At 39.3% G+C, this 16475-nt stretch overlaps 1 protein-coding gene across 1 annotated transcript in view; it reads left to right on the top strand.

Moving 5' to 3' along the window:
- The window catches only part of sox1a (SRY-box transcription factor 1a), a 75274-nt gene that overhangs the window by 32650 nt on the left and 26149 nt on the right, over positions 1-16475 (top strand). The window lies entirely within an intron of this gene.

Genomic DNA, 16475 nt, shown 5'->3' with positions numbered 1-16475 from the left:
ATGTGTGTGTGCTTATACACTTGTCTGTAGTGTGTGAGCAACCATTCGATTAAATCCACAGCTATCACTAACAGGATTAGCTGAGTGGACAGCAGAAGTCTATCATTGCTTATTGATTCCCTCTGATTCCCATCAGCCCATCAGGGCAGGACATTCTGTGAGTGGTCCCGGTGGGAATCACTGCCGAGGGCCCGGGTTAACGTATTGTGGCTAACGTATCTGAGAGGCTTCAAAGCAGGCGGCCATCGTTCTGTGTCAGGAAAAGTCAAATAAGTCAAAGCTATCAGGGGCAACAGATGCTCCCGTCCCTCTGTCCTGTGTGAAAATTACAGTTCGACTGCATCTCCAGTGAAACACTCAGAGATCAATGTAATCAATGAATCACTAAGACGGTACTGTTGAGTCAGTCTCTCATGACACTGCGTAGGATGGGACATTCCTTTTTCTCTGGTAGTCAATTCTATTGGTCAAAATAAACAATGTAATTGACATTTGGTCTAACCCTTGCCCAAGTCTGTTGCATGTCAGTTTGTGTTACCAACAAATGGTTTAGTTCGATTTATACTCATGGTTCCCATCAATACATGAAATTCTTGAAAGGTTGGGAATATGAGGGCATTGTGGGAGGGGAATTAAGGCCTCCAAAGTTTTTGTAATTAGACATCAATAGACATTGATAATTTAAAGTTATTGAATTAGTTTGAAGTGGACAAATTTGTTTTGATATATTTTGACACTCAACTATAGTAGATAGGCTTTGTTCCATTGTCTGCATGCAGTTGCCTCATTGTTCACACAATACTTCTTGCCACAAATGCCATTTTATTAGATACACATATACTGTGTTCAATAAAATGTGTCATTGAGTCTGCTTTGATGTTGCCTATAATGTTCAGCGTTGACTCTGTTTAAAGGGTTTGATTAAATAAGTTTTAGCCTTGAAGTCATACTTATAGGTGGAATTGTATAGACTACACTATGATGAACAATGTTATTAATCTCCAGCCCCTCTCATGTAGGGAGGACAAAGAAATACCTCAATATAATGCAACCATCTACCTTTATGAGCCCAATAATAAAGACATATTTGATATACACATTTCAGACAGTGCCATGACAAATGGCATTTATATTATCTGTTTCGTAAGGATTCATAACACTGTGGAATGTATTATTTGATATAATAAGCCTTCATGAATCGATTTTTACAGTATAAAACAATACTAAGCGGTTCTTAATTCAGACAAATAAGCAACTCGTCTGCTGTTCAAACGGCACAGGTAGATTATATGTAACTGAAAAGGTCTCAAATCAGTGAAGACGAGGTCGCGTTGACAACTTAGTTCGTCCAAAAGGAACGTACTCAACATTAAAACGAAATTGTTGATGGCAACCATTTTCCTCCGTCACAAATGACTGCACCATCGTCTCCTTCCTTCAAGGATAAGAGGAGAAGCGGTGATGGAGCGCAGAGTGATACTAACGGGAGATAATAATCTAGAGGAAGCTGACAGCAGTTCACCCTCGATGGCTCGGGTGTCAAAGGCTAAAAGAGGTCGACGGAAATTTGCGAAATTAATAATAGCTTTTGTGAAAGGGTGAGAAAGACATGTACGAGGAGGTTTAAACGTGTACCTCTGGATGCAGCTGTGACAGGACCAGAAGAATTAGTCCAATTAAAAGTGGTAATTGCTTTGCTAATTTCTCCTATTCATTTCTCAGAGTGTACGGAAAGAGTGGGAGCATAATAGGCGAAATGCTTTAACCCTTCATTGCCGTTAATTCCTTTTCCTAAATGATGGCTGCCTGCTCTTCTTGTATCTTAATAGCCCCCCCCCTTTTTTGCACTCACCTGTGATTTTAAAAGTCTCTTTGTCTTTTGCTTTTTTTTTGACAACCCGAAGATTCCCAAATAATTTGTTCAAGTTGGCAGTTTCAGAAAAGATAATTGAAACAAGGAAGATAGTTTATTGAGATCATGGTTACACACTTTTATTGTTCAGTATATTGACACAATAAAAGCATGCCTATAATATCACTAAACATTTGTATTTATCCATCTATTAAAACAGTATATCCATAGCGCTAGAAAAAGCTCCGACTGCTCTAGCTTGTTGGTATTTTTTTAAACCATTCAGTATTTTCTTCAAGTGATGGTGCCTTTGTAAAATTAATATGAGCTATACCGGAATTGGAGAATGCCTTGGGAAACCAATTGCAGGCTTATACCCACAGTCTTCATCCAATTTGGACTAAAACTGCAGTGGTACTGCAACTACAAATTTCAAATATTTGTTATATTCCAAAAACGATAAAACATGTTTTGATATCAAGACTCAATTCAAGATTCAAGGGTTGATTGTCATATGCACAGTCGCTACAGAGTAGATATGGCAATGATGAACTTAAGTCCCAGGCTCCTCCCATATCTTTGTGGAAACAGCATCTTAACATCATGTTCATGGGTGGGCGGTTCCCAAATGTACATCTAAGGGCCAATGATGCTAGGAGATGCACCTTCAACTTCCTGTTGCCTGTTAATGCTAATACAAGGCAATTCTGCCCCTTTTCTATAACAAGCTCATATATAGTTCTGGTTATGTATCAATAACAATGTCATTTGGGAGGACTCATTGAAGTCAATTAGATAGCATTTGGGTTTTTTCCTGTTATTTAAGCACCTGAAGAATCATCATATAATATGGCTCGTTCATGTCAGAGTTCTAGCTATTGTGATTTTCTGACTTCAAGGTTCAAGGCTTTTATTAGTCATACGTACATAGCTACAGTGTAGCTATGACGATGACAATCTTAGGTCACAGGCTCCACCAACAGTGCAACACAATAAAACAGAAAAACAGAAAAAAGTAAATAGAAAATAGTGCAATAAGAGTCGATATACAAGTGATTGGAATATGATATATTAGATAAATAATTTGTAAGTTGCAGCCAGATGAATGTTATGGATGTTGTTTCAGAAGTTCAGGTTGTAGATAGAATAGAATAGAATAGAATTCCTTTATTGTCATCGCACCAGGTACAAAGACATTTAAAAAAGCAATCCTCGCAGTGCATTTCCACATAAAACGAATACATATATATCTATATAAACATATACACACATAAACATATGCTCACACATCCATACCAACATGCATACATGCCCGCACATAATTTAAATACAGTTTACAATATAAAAAACACAGGGATGATATTTGCATCTCTGATGTCGATCAGTTAATAAATTAATAAAACTATTAAAAAGTAGTGCAGTTGCAAATTGTAACTGTGTGTGTGGCTGTGTGCTAGTTCAGCGTTTTACGGTGTTCAGTTCTCGTATGGCTCTGGGGTAGAAACTGTTTTTCAGTCGGCTTGTCCTTGATTTAATTGACCTGTAGATACATCAACTTGCAAGTTATAATTAAGGCTGGTAAACTCAGACACTCTGAAAGCTTGGCTATATATCTGACATTTGCCACTTATGGCCCTCCCAGGTCACCTTAACATATATGGATGTCACGGATGATTTACTGTGATTAAACCCAAATGTAATGAATATGGTGTTATATTATGAAAGCACAGTATTTTCATCCTCATCCGATCAACTCTGTAATCATTCAACCATCATTTTGAAGGACGTCCATCCCATATTATGCAAACGGGGCATCATTGTCTGTCCACCAGTTTACAACGGAGAGGGGTTTATCCACCGTTAAATCTACAAATGTTGTTTCATGGCAAATGTTGGCAAAGGAACAAAAATACTTATAATGAAACATTTCACCATTAAAAGTTCACAATCAAAAAGATCACTTAGATACTAACTTCTTAGCAGAAATCTATTTTAATCTCAGTTTAAACACCAGCTTTGGACCTCAGTTCCCCAGTGGAAACTGCCTCATCATTATCACATATTTTGAATTCATGAAGAACAGCAAAGCATTTATTTTCTCACTAATCATTGTCTCATTGTGTTGTGACTGGACATCACTCCTGCAGGGTCAGAGAGGAGGGTTTCCCTCAGAACACATGTGTCAAACAAATATCCCAGGAACAATTGATTCTTCTCCTCTGCTACAAGGTGGTCAGCCATGTAATTTGTTCCGTCTAGCTCAGAGTGTGTAGTGTAGGCACTCCATTGAATTCCCATCCGTCATGGTTAGTTACACGCTTGTCAGCTGCTCTCCCTCTGCCCAGCGGTGGAGCCATCACCCCTGACCTGGAAGCATTATATCTAAATCACATTACATGGCCTTGTGTTCTTTATTTCTCTTTTGAAGTCACCAGAGTGAGACATCTGTCCGGCCCTGTTTGAGTTTACTTCCCACTCAGCCGCCACATCTTAATTAGCTGATCAGATTTTCTGTGTTGTGCACTGTGTGTGCCTTTGTGTGCTTTTTGGTGTGTTTGACAGTGTGCATCTATGTTTGTGTCGGCAGATAGGGGTTTGTTTGTTGGCTGAGGGTGATTGACAGGCTGATGGGAAGATAATACGCTGAGAACGACAACCAAAAGGACCTGGAATTCATTCATTGTGACGATAATGAATCTGAGAGAAAATCCTTGTGTTTGTTCATTAGCCATTGAGTCTGGATGACACGGCCTTCCAGGCACTGTCAGCCACAGATGTCCCTCACTGAAGGATTCTGCTGCACCTGAGTCCTTTCCTGGCTAATAAGGTTGTAATTAGCACAGCCGTGAGAGCGGCATGGCCCTGAAATGAGATGAGAAAAAAAGTAAACATTTCTACTTGGCAATTCCAGCTCCACTCAGAACCAGTGTACATTTTATTTTCTCCCATATAGCCTAGAGCAGGGCTATTCAATTAGTTTGGAATGGGGGTCGGTTGATGAAAATGATCCAAAGCAAGGGGCCGGGAAAAAAGATGGCTTGAAATATGAGCAATCATATTTAAGAGCTTCAGATACAGTAAATACTACAACAGCATAGTGGAGTGCATATATTGTGTTTAATTCAATCAAACAACATAGCCCCAAGGCCTTTAGAGATCTAAATGGCAAGTTCAGAACTCAGTAGGCCTACATGTTTCATTTGATTTCATTTAGGTGAAATGATCTAATCATTCACGCAGAGATGCAATCAATGACAGGAGTTGTCACTACAGTATAGTAGGTGGGTTCGAAACCCGAGCCCGTCGAAGTTTTCAGGCATTGTCTACCCCTCTATCTCTCAATGTAACACCCTCTCTGGAACAAAGGCACTATGGCACAAAAAAAAAAAAAAAAAAAAATCTTTAAAAACAAAATTGATTACTTTTTAACATTATACTCAAAGGGCCAGTAAATATCACCCCGGGGCCGGATTTGGCCCGCGGGCCGCCAATTGAATAGCCCTGGCCTAGAGTGTGTGCGTAAGTGTGAATGTGTGGTTCATGCTCTCAACATGCGACCAAATGCTTCAGTGCACCCCCATCTATCCGTGCCCTTTGCAATCTCTACATGGAATTTAATGCGACTGAATGCTTGTCTCCAACGTTTGTGCCCATACCTGAAGGAAATTGGGTTCACTTCTCTTGTGTCCTTGTCAGTACCGTTATGTGATTATGGCTTAGTGAACATACTAAAGTGTCCTTTAATATTGTCCTTTTGTACGTAGTTTTGACCAAACAGCATAAGGAGTCAAGTTAAGTATAGTCAATATACATATTTTTGCAATGTACAAGATGGATGAATGAGAGACGGAGGTGGAAGAAAAATACTCCACATTAAGGTCATGGTTCTGAACCCCTAGCTAGAACCATTGTGCTGAAAAATAGTCTCGTTTATACTCTGCTAGAAAACTAATTAGCCTAGCAGCACTCGACCCCATACTCTACCATCTCTCCATGTATATAGTCTGTACTCTGTGCATGTAGTGCTCAAGGTGTACTATTACTGCATTACAATGATTTCACATGGCAACACGTTGAGACATTGTGTGATCACGGCAATTAGCTTCAAAATTAGACAGCTTTGTTACGTTAGATTTGTTCAAAAGTGATCACTTAACAAAAGATGGTTATTATCAGAGCCTAGTTGCAATGAACAGTTTCAGCAGTAACAAGGATATTGGGCATAAATGAAGTAAAATACTGAGCCACTCTCCGTTTCATCGCACAGTGTCTTTGAAAGATGACACGTACTGTATACAGTGTTTACAACAACTTAGGAAGAATCAGCTTTAAGTGGTAGCTCATGCTGTTGGAATATTTTCACATTATATGGTACAAAAATAAATAAAGAAACCCCAAAGCTTGTTTGCAGACCTCCAGTGTCACCTCCAACTTAACTGGGCCTCCACGCTCTACATAACATCCATTTTTATAAACACAGCAAAGTGAACACACCCCATTTAGCATGCACTCACATTCTCTGCCCCTGAGATCCCATGAAAAAGTGCAGGATAGAAAAATATCCTTCTTTTAGTACGAGGGAGCAGCTCAAGATAGGATCAGGCTCTTGTAAAGGGCAGGTGAAAGTTAAGTGAATCCAAGGGTAAGCAAATCTTTAGAATAAGAGTTTACTATTGAAGGTGTAATGCTCAGGCATCTAAATTTCCACTTTGCTATTTTCTGCTGGTTCTTAACGTGCATGTAACATTTGGTTGGGTAAACACCGCATTCATTGAAAAGGACACAGTTGGGTAGCTTACTGTGCAGCACACTGAATAAAAGCATTCCCTTTTCAACCCTGAGAGAACCATGTGTCGTTGGATTACATTAAAACCTGGGGTTCAATGTTTCTCCATGTTTATATTGAAATCATTTGGTTCGTTGAATCTTTATTTCTGGTATTAATGTACATCACATGTGTCAAACTTAAGGTCCGGGGGCCAAATCAGGCCCTTGGTGGATTTAATTTCGGCCCGCAGTATAATTTTTCATTACTATTAGATCTGGCCCTCCGGTATATTGCACGCACACCTTCACTCAATCCTGAGGGTTTCCTCAGCTCAGAGCCTGAGCCCAAACATTGATGAACTTGCACCCGAGATGAGATGCCAAGTATCTGGCTTGAGCTAGCATCACAGAGCAGCACACTGAGTTTACATGGATGTTTCCTTCTGCACTTTTTTTCTTGCGATAACAGGGCATGTTTGTTTTTTTCTTTGAGGGAAATAGTTTTTTTGAAGCTGTTGTTGGCCTGTGGAAAAATGTAATCTTAAGAAATGACTCCGGAAAAGCTGCAGATAGAGCCATAAGAAATTAATGCTACTGATTATTTAATGTTTAATGTTGTTTTTATAGGCATTAATTTAAGCTTTGTTAGTTCCAGGTTTAATATGTGCAATAAGTTCATTTCAATAAGTTTTGCAATAAACATTGAACCAGTCCGGCCCTCGACTAGTACCCCATTTTTTAATCTTGGCCCATTGTGTATTTGAGTTTGACACCCCTGATGTACATCTTGATCAAAAGTCTTTGAAGCCACGGGCATTTGTTGATTCTAATACAGAAGGAAGCAAATAGCCCTTGGACAAGACTAGGGCTGTACATTACTCAGAATGTTATCAAAATCCAATGGGCACTTGTGCAATATGAAAATCACACGACTCAAATAGGACGCAAATAGTCACACGGCCATACAAAACCCACACTTTTAATAACATGGATCAACCCACATGTTGCTGTCTGTTATACCGGTTTATTGTGATATTATTGCAGAACAGCTAAAACTTGACCCATTTACTTAATAAAACGTAATACACACAGTTGCAAAGTTGTAGAAACACATATCTTAAACTCTGGTCAGTGTTGAAGCCATGTTAACGCCTCCCCTAATTTCCTGCTGTATCATCATTTCTCTCAGTAACCTTGTTTCTACTTGTGTACTAAGGGTGTATACAATTAGACCCTATTCAGTACAGTACAGTAATATGGATTTCTAACACAGATCAGGTGTATTGAATGAACACTGGGCCACTGATTAATCAATGACATCCAGCTCAATCCAAAGGAGTATGGTTTAAAATACATTGACAGTACCAGGTCAGTGTAAGAAGTCCTGACAAACACACCATTTCTGTGGAGAATACGATTATGGTTCAAAGAAAACATTTATACCAATACGCCTTCCCACTGCCTAAAATGTAATGTTTACAACTTAATATAAACACTTTAATTGTTTTAGTCCTAAGTACTCTTTTAATGTTGCTACAAGATCACTTTAAGCAAAAGTAACAAGACTTATCAAAGCAGTTTAAGTGTATCTGTGGAGTCATATTTCTTGAAGCCTTTCCAATTCAAGTGTGCTTTGCTTATATTGAATCACTGTTTTGTTTCATCAACTCTTTGGATGAATATCTCAGCTTCCTGTGCTTTCTAAACTCTCTTAACTGGCCACTCATTGCAAATGAGATGAAAGAGTCTGAAAGCTTCAAAGTGCAAGATTCTTAGGTTTATCCTTTCAGTGGCACTGGTATTGTAATATGAATACTTATAATAATAATAATACAAAGTTAATCAGCCAGTCCTCTGAGTTTGTTGCACACTTATGACAATGTGAGGGAATTTTTGTCAGCTTCACCTTCGAAACTTAACAGGTGACACCGTCAGTCACCGCCCCATCGCATACTGTATCTGCAAACCTAAAAGCAAAAGACATCAGTTCATATTTTTTACAAAAACAAAAAATAATTGTGTAGAGGGTTGGGGTTAGACAATATTCCCGTTTTTTTTTCTCGGTGTATGATTTCAATAAAAAATTGTTTTAATTTAATTTATATATTTGTCATTGCTCTTATACTCATTTCTATCCCACGCTAACGCAAACTATGAAATATCTATTTATTTATTTGAGCATATTTATCATTTTTTTATTTATTTATTGGGACTGAATACAAACGGTTCAAATGATGATTATCCTGGCTTTAACCATTGCAATTCACAATAATCATCAACGTTTACTCTTAAAATGCCACTAAAAGAGTGTGTTATCACTTCGCTTTTAAGACACAATTTGAAATATATAGGACACTAAACATTTGTACCCCTTATAATAAAAAGCAATCTTAAATAAGGTTACCATAAATGATAAGGCCCCCTTTTCAAAGGAGAAGATGATAAAATGATGCTTCCTGTATTTGTCAAATCCGGCGCTCTTTTTCACTTATCTCCCATTATACCAAAAATAGCTTTATCAATATACTCTTTGAGGATATTCACGATTATCCTGATGAAGGAAATTCACCATGATCAGCTTATTGTGGGTTATCTATATCATCCTATCCCCTGTTATTACCACTCTGATTGATATTGCCAGTGTCTATGTGTTGAATGTACACAGATTGAGCCCGTCTCTTGTTCTCTGTTTACAGAAGAAGAGTGTCCATGTAATCATTATAGTTTCCGAGTACAAACGGCGCTTTTCGCTCCTTCATTTCTGGTGTTCTCAGTCCAAGGCCGTGTGCTCACATCCAAACCTCGGCTGCCTTCAATTAGCATTTAACTCACGAGTGTCACTCAGTGGAATTCAATTTCTGCCTGTCCTTACAATCATCTGCTCCCCCCCACTGTCTCCCTTTATATCGTCCACCTCTGTCTTTCTCCGTCTTACCTGTGCAGACTTTCTTGTGTTCACAGTTTAACTCATTGAGCTGTTGAAGAAAATATAACCGTTTTATAATGTGTGATAAATAAACAAGGCTGTTCATTTGATGTCATCTTGAACAAGTATGAAAATGGGCAGCAATAAGAAAACAGTTGTCTATTGATCCGTCGGAAAACTGATGAGTCAGTCTGCAAAACAATCAGCAACTTGTTGGACAATTTGATTGATCATATCGGTTGTTCTTTAAGCCTATACGCAAAAAGAATCTCAAGTTTTCATGTATTTGATTCATCATTGTAGTTTATTTTCTTTCTTTTATTAGACTTATGATCTTAGTTTTCCTCACATCCTTATCGACGTATTCCTGTTACTTTCTCTCACTGATAACATCTGAGGTTTTATTGTTCCCCAGTGTTTTGATGATTTATCACGAAGCAAGCTTACAATATGATCAATCAGTCTTTATCAACTGGGCTAAATCAGATCCTGACAAGTCTCTCTGATCATTGATTTACTGGATGATAGCCCTTGGTGTGTTTTTATCGCTTCTCTGCTCGTTTTCTTTATCATGCTATCAAACCTCTTCCACATTACTTATTTTGTACAAACTCCTCTTTCTCTCATGGGCAACCCAAGCTTCTGGATGCATATAAGAACTGAAGTGTCCATAAACCTACCAAGATTAACACAGCTGTAGTACTTCCTGTTGTTGTTGTTGTTCTCTCTTTCCAAGGCCGTGAGCCACTCAGGCTGCACTTCCATTCTATCTGCAATATGCATCTGCATATAGGCTCAGTTCTATAATTGCTGTTACGGCCGCCGTATGATCAGTTCTTCCCATCGTCTGTCTGAAAGTGTCATGAACACTTTCTCTGTTTAATTAACAGATGCTTATTTTTTTCTCCTCTGACCCATTTTGCATCTAATAGCATAAAAGCATCATGAGAGGTCCAAACTTTCACAACATCTGCACACAAGGACACACATATTGTGCATCGTACACACACACACACACACACGCGCACGCACACACACACTGGTCCATCAAGCTGCTCTCCATCTGTATATCCAAGGGTCTCCTGCGACCTTCCTCCCAACAAGGCCAAGGGACATTCATACTGATTTATTCAAAGGGACGGTTCTCATTCAATTTTCTCCATATTCATAAGCGTGTTTCGCACCCCCGCTCTCGTTTTCCTTTTCAGCTTTAAATTAAAGGTACAGGAACGAGCCAGGCCTTTCATCTCGGGCTGGGGGTGGAGAGCAAAGGTGTGTGTGTGTGTGTGTGTGTGTGTGTGTGTGTGTGTGTGTGTGTGTGTGTGTGTGTGTGTGTGTGTGTGTGTGTGTGTGTGTGTGTGTGTGTGTGTGTGTGTGTGTGTGTGTGTGTGTGTGTGTGTGTGTGTGTGTGTGTGTGTGTGTGTGTGTGTGTGTGTGTGTGTGTGTGTGTGTGTGGTGTGTGTGTGTGTGTGTGTGTGTGTTGTGTGTGTGTGTGTGTGTGTGTGTGTGTGTGTGTGTGTGTGTGTGTGTGTGTGTGTGTGTGTGTGTGTGTGTGTGTGTGTGTGTGTGTGTGTGTGTGTGTGTGTGTGTGTGTGTGTGTGTGTGTGTGTGTGTGTGGGGAGGGAGGGATTGGTAGTGGTGAGACTCTCTCCACTCTGTATTTATTAGCCCCCCTCTCCCGCCCCTTTAGCCCCCCTTACCCAACCTTTTCTCCCCCCAACGACACCTGGCGAAAAATGATTCATTAATTCAAAAAAAAGCAGCATTTTTGAAAGCCGTATTTCAAAGGCTTTCGACAGGAAAGAGAGAGGAGCTGAGTGGGGCAGGGCGAGCCGGGGAGAGCGAACAGGAGGTGGGGGGAGGTGGGGGAGAGGGCAGGGGAGGGCAGAGCCAAGGTGTTTGAAGGGGCAGAGTACACTTCAAGTTTCTGTCACGCCAAAGATCAAGCTGGCGTTGGGGAGGGGGGAGAGCTCAGAGGGGGAAAGGTAAAAAGGATACAAGGGGGTTTACTTCAAATTTAGTCATACTTACTGATCTCCATGCAGGTGGCTTTCATTTAGCAATAGCATTACAGACAATAGTGATGAGATCAGTGTCTGGATGAAGTTGACGTAAATAGAATATCCATGTGGTGATATGAATCATTGAGTCATAGTTTTGGGGTTAAATGTAAACATTACAATGTGTGATGGATGGATGCATATGGATAGAATAATGTTTATTATAATTGCACCTAATCTACGAAGTCCCTGTTTGTATCTGGGCGTAAGGAGTAACCTGAACAAAATCCACACTAACATTTATAATACACATAATACACACGATTATATTTCATTTTACAATACTGTGATAATTTCCTTTTTTCTTAAGTCTGGATTTTTGTGATGTGTTCATGACTTTTTTTCAGCAGGTTGGAAAGAGAAGGATTTTAATAATCACATCTCATTCAAGAGATTCATTCATTCAATTATTTTTATAATAGTTAGCATGATGACTAACACCATTGATTTACAGTGATGTAACAGCAGAAGAATAATCTTGGGTATACCTTAAAGCTTCCATACAAAGAGGAAATTAACAACAATTAAATGGAAGAATTCAATTGATAAATAAATGTGCAAAAAAACAAAATCATAGATGGATAAAAAGAAAGATAGATAGATAGATAGATAGATATTGCTTATTATCAACCACTTGTTGCCTAAACGAGTAGATCTTCAACGCATTAACCAACACACACACATTTCTACACACGCGCTGTAAACACTAACAGCGGGATCATGTGTCGGCCACTCCCCGTCCAGCTGAATCTTTCATACGGCTGCAGATGATGTGGTTAATTATAGATGGCAGGACAAGCCGGGATCCTTAGCCTCAATTAGACGGGGCCACCGGGTTACTGACCTGAGCAACGACTGTCAGTGCCTATTACACACTACACATGGCCAGTGACAGCGGGGGGGGGCCGGGGTGGAGGGCAGGGCTACAGGGTTACAACGACTACTGCTGTATTCTTTTCTTTCCCGGTCAAAAACAGCACACACAAACACACACACACACACACACACACACACACACATTATAAGATAATAATTTGATTAATTCCACTGATTACAAAATCAGCCTGAAGAGACGACTGTTTTATTTTCGCTTGTGGGAATTCTGATTGTGTGTGTGTGTGTGTGTGTGTGTGTGTGTGTGGTGTGTGTGTGTGTGTGTGGTGTGTGTGTGTGTGTGTGTGTGGGTGTGTGGTGTGTGTGTGTGTGTGTGTGTGTGTGTGTGTGTGTGTGTGTGTGTGTGTGTGTGTGTGTGTGTGTGTGTGTGATGTGGTGTGTGATGTGTGTGTGTGTGTGTGTGTGTGTGTGTGTGTGTGTGTGTGTGTGTGTGTGTGTGTGTGTGTGTGTGTGTGTGTGTGTGTGTTGTGTGTGTCAAGTCTCAGCTGTATTATGTGTGTAAACCAACTAAGTGGTGTGCTGCTGTCCAAAAAGCGGACATATTTGATTGATATGTTATTACATGGGTTCGAGGCAAAATGATACTATGTACCAAGTTCCTTTTATCTGACATAAATGTACTGTGTGTGCCTCTACATCTCTTACTCACCTTACTCGTACCAAACTATCTTTGTGTGCAAATATCAGTATCATGCTCAGGTTATTTAAAATAATTAATAATAAGGCATCTTTCATTTAAAAAAAAACAAACTAACATTTTACCTTATAACAAACAGCATAAATACTGTAATACAAATAATACCAAGATTAAGACCAAGACCTTTTTCATCTTCATTAGAAGAATTTGGCGGGGCCAAATCGAACCTTGTGCTGAGCCAACTTTGGCCCGCAAGCCCTACTTTGCAGCACTGCTCTAAACGTAGTAAGTTATTTTGTCAGTTAAGACAGTCATTACAAACGCATTGTGCAACTCCATTAATCTTGCAAATGGCAATAAAGTGCATGTCAAAGTAATGTCCAATAACTCACAAACAAAACATGGAGAAACTCAACTGTAATACAAATATTTAATCAATTAAGTAATGATAAAAAAATATACATAAAAGTCTGACTGCTCAGTGGATATGATTTCTGTTAGTGGCTAGTTCTACAAAGAGGTGAAACCTACATTAATAATGCCCTATAGCAACTGAGCGAATTCACCTGGCAGTGCATGACCCAAGAAGCCAAAATGCTGGCTGCTTTCCAGAGGATTGTTTTTAATTTTGTGGCAGAAATAATTCAGACCTCTTTGTTTAGATCTGACAAGTTTGATGAGACTTAAAAAACAGAGATTCTGGCTCTATTCCTATTATTCTGTGTTCATATTTAGTTTGATCATGATAACATATACTTTAACTGCTGAAATCTTGCCTTAAAGAAGCCAGTCAGTATAAGAAAACACATTAGGTACTGTAAGACAGTTAAACAGGCTTCTAAACAAACCCAACCAAGCTTATCTTAAAGTTACAAAAGGGTGAGCTGTAAAACTACAACACAAAATGTCATTTAACACCAGGCTAAAATTGTTAATGATAATTTTATTATGTGACACGTTATGGTTGAGTTTTTTTTTTTTTGGTTTAGGACCCTCATAGTAACCACTCTGTTAAAGGTGGGGTAGGTAATTTTGGAGAAACCGGCTCGAGTGCGCTAGAATTTGAAAATACACAACCGGAAAAAATCTGCCACTTCCTTACAGAGCCCCTCCTCCAACACACACGAACGCGCACATGACCAATGAGGGCACGAGATAAGTTTGTGCACAGATGGAAGGCTGACAGGCAGGTAGGCCATCCAGTTATTTTAGCCGGGCCGGCTAAAATGATTGGTCGTGCTTTTTACAGTACCACGGCTTCCACAGATGAAATGTTGTTATGTATTTATTGTCAAAGCATTTCATATATTCATTGCTATCGGGATGTTAAGAGCATTCCATGGAATATAACAAAAAGTGTTTCTGAAATAAATTACATAACCCACCTTTAAGGTTTGGGGACAGAAATAAACAAATAGAAAACTAACATTTTTGTTCATTTACAGGAATGTGTAAGAGGGACGAGAGGCTATGGGGGTTAAGTGAAGGCTGAAGAGGTTAGTATTTAGGGAAACCAGACCATTGAGACCTTTAAAGAAAAACGGCAAGTTTAAAATTGAATTTGGTATAGTACTGTCAGTGCAGGTTGGCATTGATGTGGGCTCTTTGCTTTCTTCCACATCTTAAAATGTGTTGACCCATCTGTCCATCCCCATCACCTTCCTATGCAGACTTGTGGATCTATAATAACATCACTTTTGCTCCTGACAGTCATAATTGCTACAGCTTCTAATAGGCTTTCACACTTGAGCGCTAACATAAGTATTTTATTTTCACAACAACAGTTCAAAAATGCCGGTCAAGAAAGTCTTGAGTACTGTTTTGCAGTGAGGGCTTAGTACCTTCATAACAGGAACACATTTTTATTTTTAAACTTCAAATGAAGAGGTTTAGATAATCTTTATAAACTATTCTCTCAATCTTATAGAAAGTCTGAGAATTGTCCCTTTCTTTCCTGATTGGATGTCTTTGCCTTAATGTCGCTCTGAGTCTCAGCAATGTAGCTTTCTGAGCCAAATGTTATTATGACTGACACAAAACAAAAGCTTCAAATAAACTTGAGATTTAATGAAACTGAAAATGTGCATGGAATAAAGCTCAGATAAAGGTTAAAGGAACCGGGTAATTCAACACACAAAACAAAGACAACACTTTTGAAAATGTTGTGTAATTTTATAAACTTGCTGTTTCTATATACACTATCTTTGCTGTGTCTTCCTGAGTTGTGGTCTCTAACAATCCGGTGCGATAACAAGCGAGTAAAACATCAGTGTCACCCACAGCTCGGCTCAGAGCATTGATATTTTCCGTGTTTTTCTCACGGAGGTAACTATTGGTGTAGTGTGTCCCATTCCCAGGGTGTCTGTCGTAATACTGTCTCTGGGAACAAAACCATGGCAAATAGCCCTGAAATCTATCATATAATGATCCAGGCCTAATGACTATGGCTTCAGGAATAGGACAGTCCTTGAGTTAATCACTGCTGTCTACCTTAAACTCTGTGTCTTGTTATTACAGTGTCCTCCTGGCCCCCCCGTCTGTCCTCTGTTCCAACACCACTTTATCCCTTTATCCCTGAAATTGTGGATGTTTCGGAACGGGATATAGCTTGGCCCTGTTATTGCTGCTTTAAGCTTTTTCAAGAAATGCTCATTTAAATAACTTCACCCTCGACACTGCACTGAGCAAAACATCCGCCAAGTGAGAAGTCGATCGGGGTAACACTTGATAAGGAATTACTAAAAAATAATGATGTGCTGTAGATCCCCGGTTTCTCCATCTGTCTTTCTTTTTCTGTTCTTGAATGAACCGTAGCATGTGACCATAACATAACATAAGTTTGTCTGCGTAACACTAAATTGGCGACCCCCCTAAATACATTAAACACAATCAATTACAAACGTGAGGGGCACCTGGAGAGCGCAGACCTCTGCCAAGGTGGTTTCTCTCAATTAGAAAAATAATTTGTGGATCCGCTCCAAAATGTTATGGATTCTTCCTTGAATATCCTTTGGTCAAGTTTCATAAAAATCAATCTAGCTGTTTTTTTTTAAAATCCTGCTGTCAAACAAACTGACCAACCAAACCGAAAACATGACCTCCTTGGGTGAAGTTATAAATATGTCCCATAGATCAAAAGAGCTTACACCCAATATTGCACCTTCTTTGGTTATTAGCAATACAGCAGCTAGGTGAACAATCTGTAGAATGATTATTTAAGGAGAAAATTGAAGAACAGATAGGCAGAGACTCCTTCATTTAGTGCAATACTAAAAGGGAAAAAAGTTGTTTGTATTTCCCTGAGGTTGTGTGTAAACAACTTTTCAGACGATGCCAGTC

The sequence above is a fragment of the Trematomus bernacchii genome, unplaced genomic scaffold (assembly GCF_902827165.1).
Source record: "Trematomus bernacchii unplaced genomic scaffold, fTreBer1.1, whole genome shotgun sequence".
Lineage (NCBI taxonomy): Eukaryota > Metazoa > Chordata > Actinopteri > Perciformes > Nototheniidae > Trematomus > Trematomus bernacchii.
Note: the sequence above shows the minus strand (reverse complement) of the source record. Positions and strands in the feature narration are given on the sequence as shown.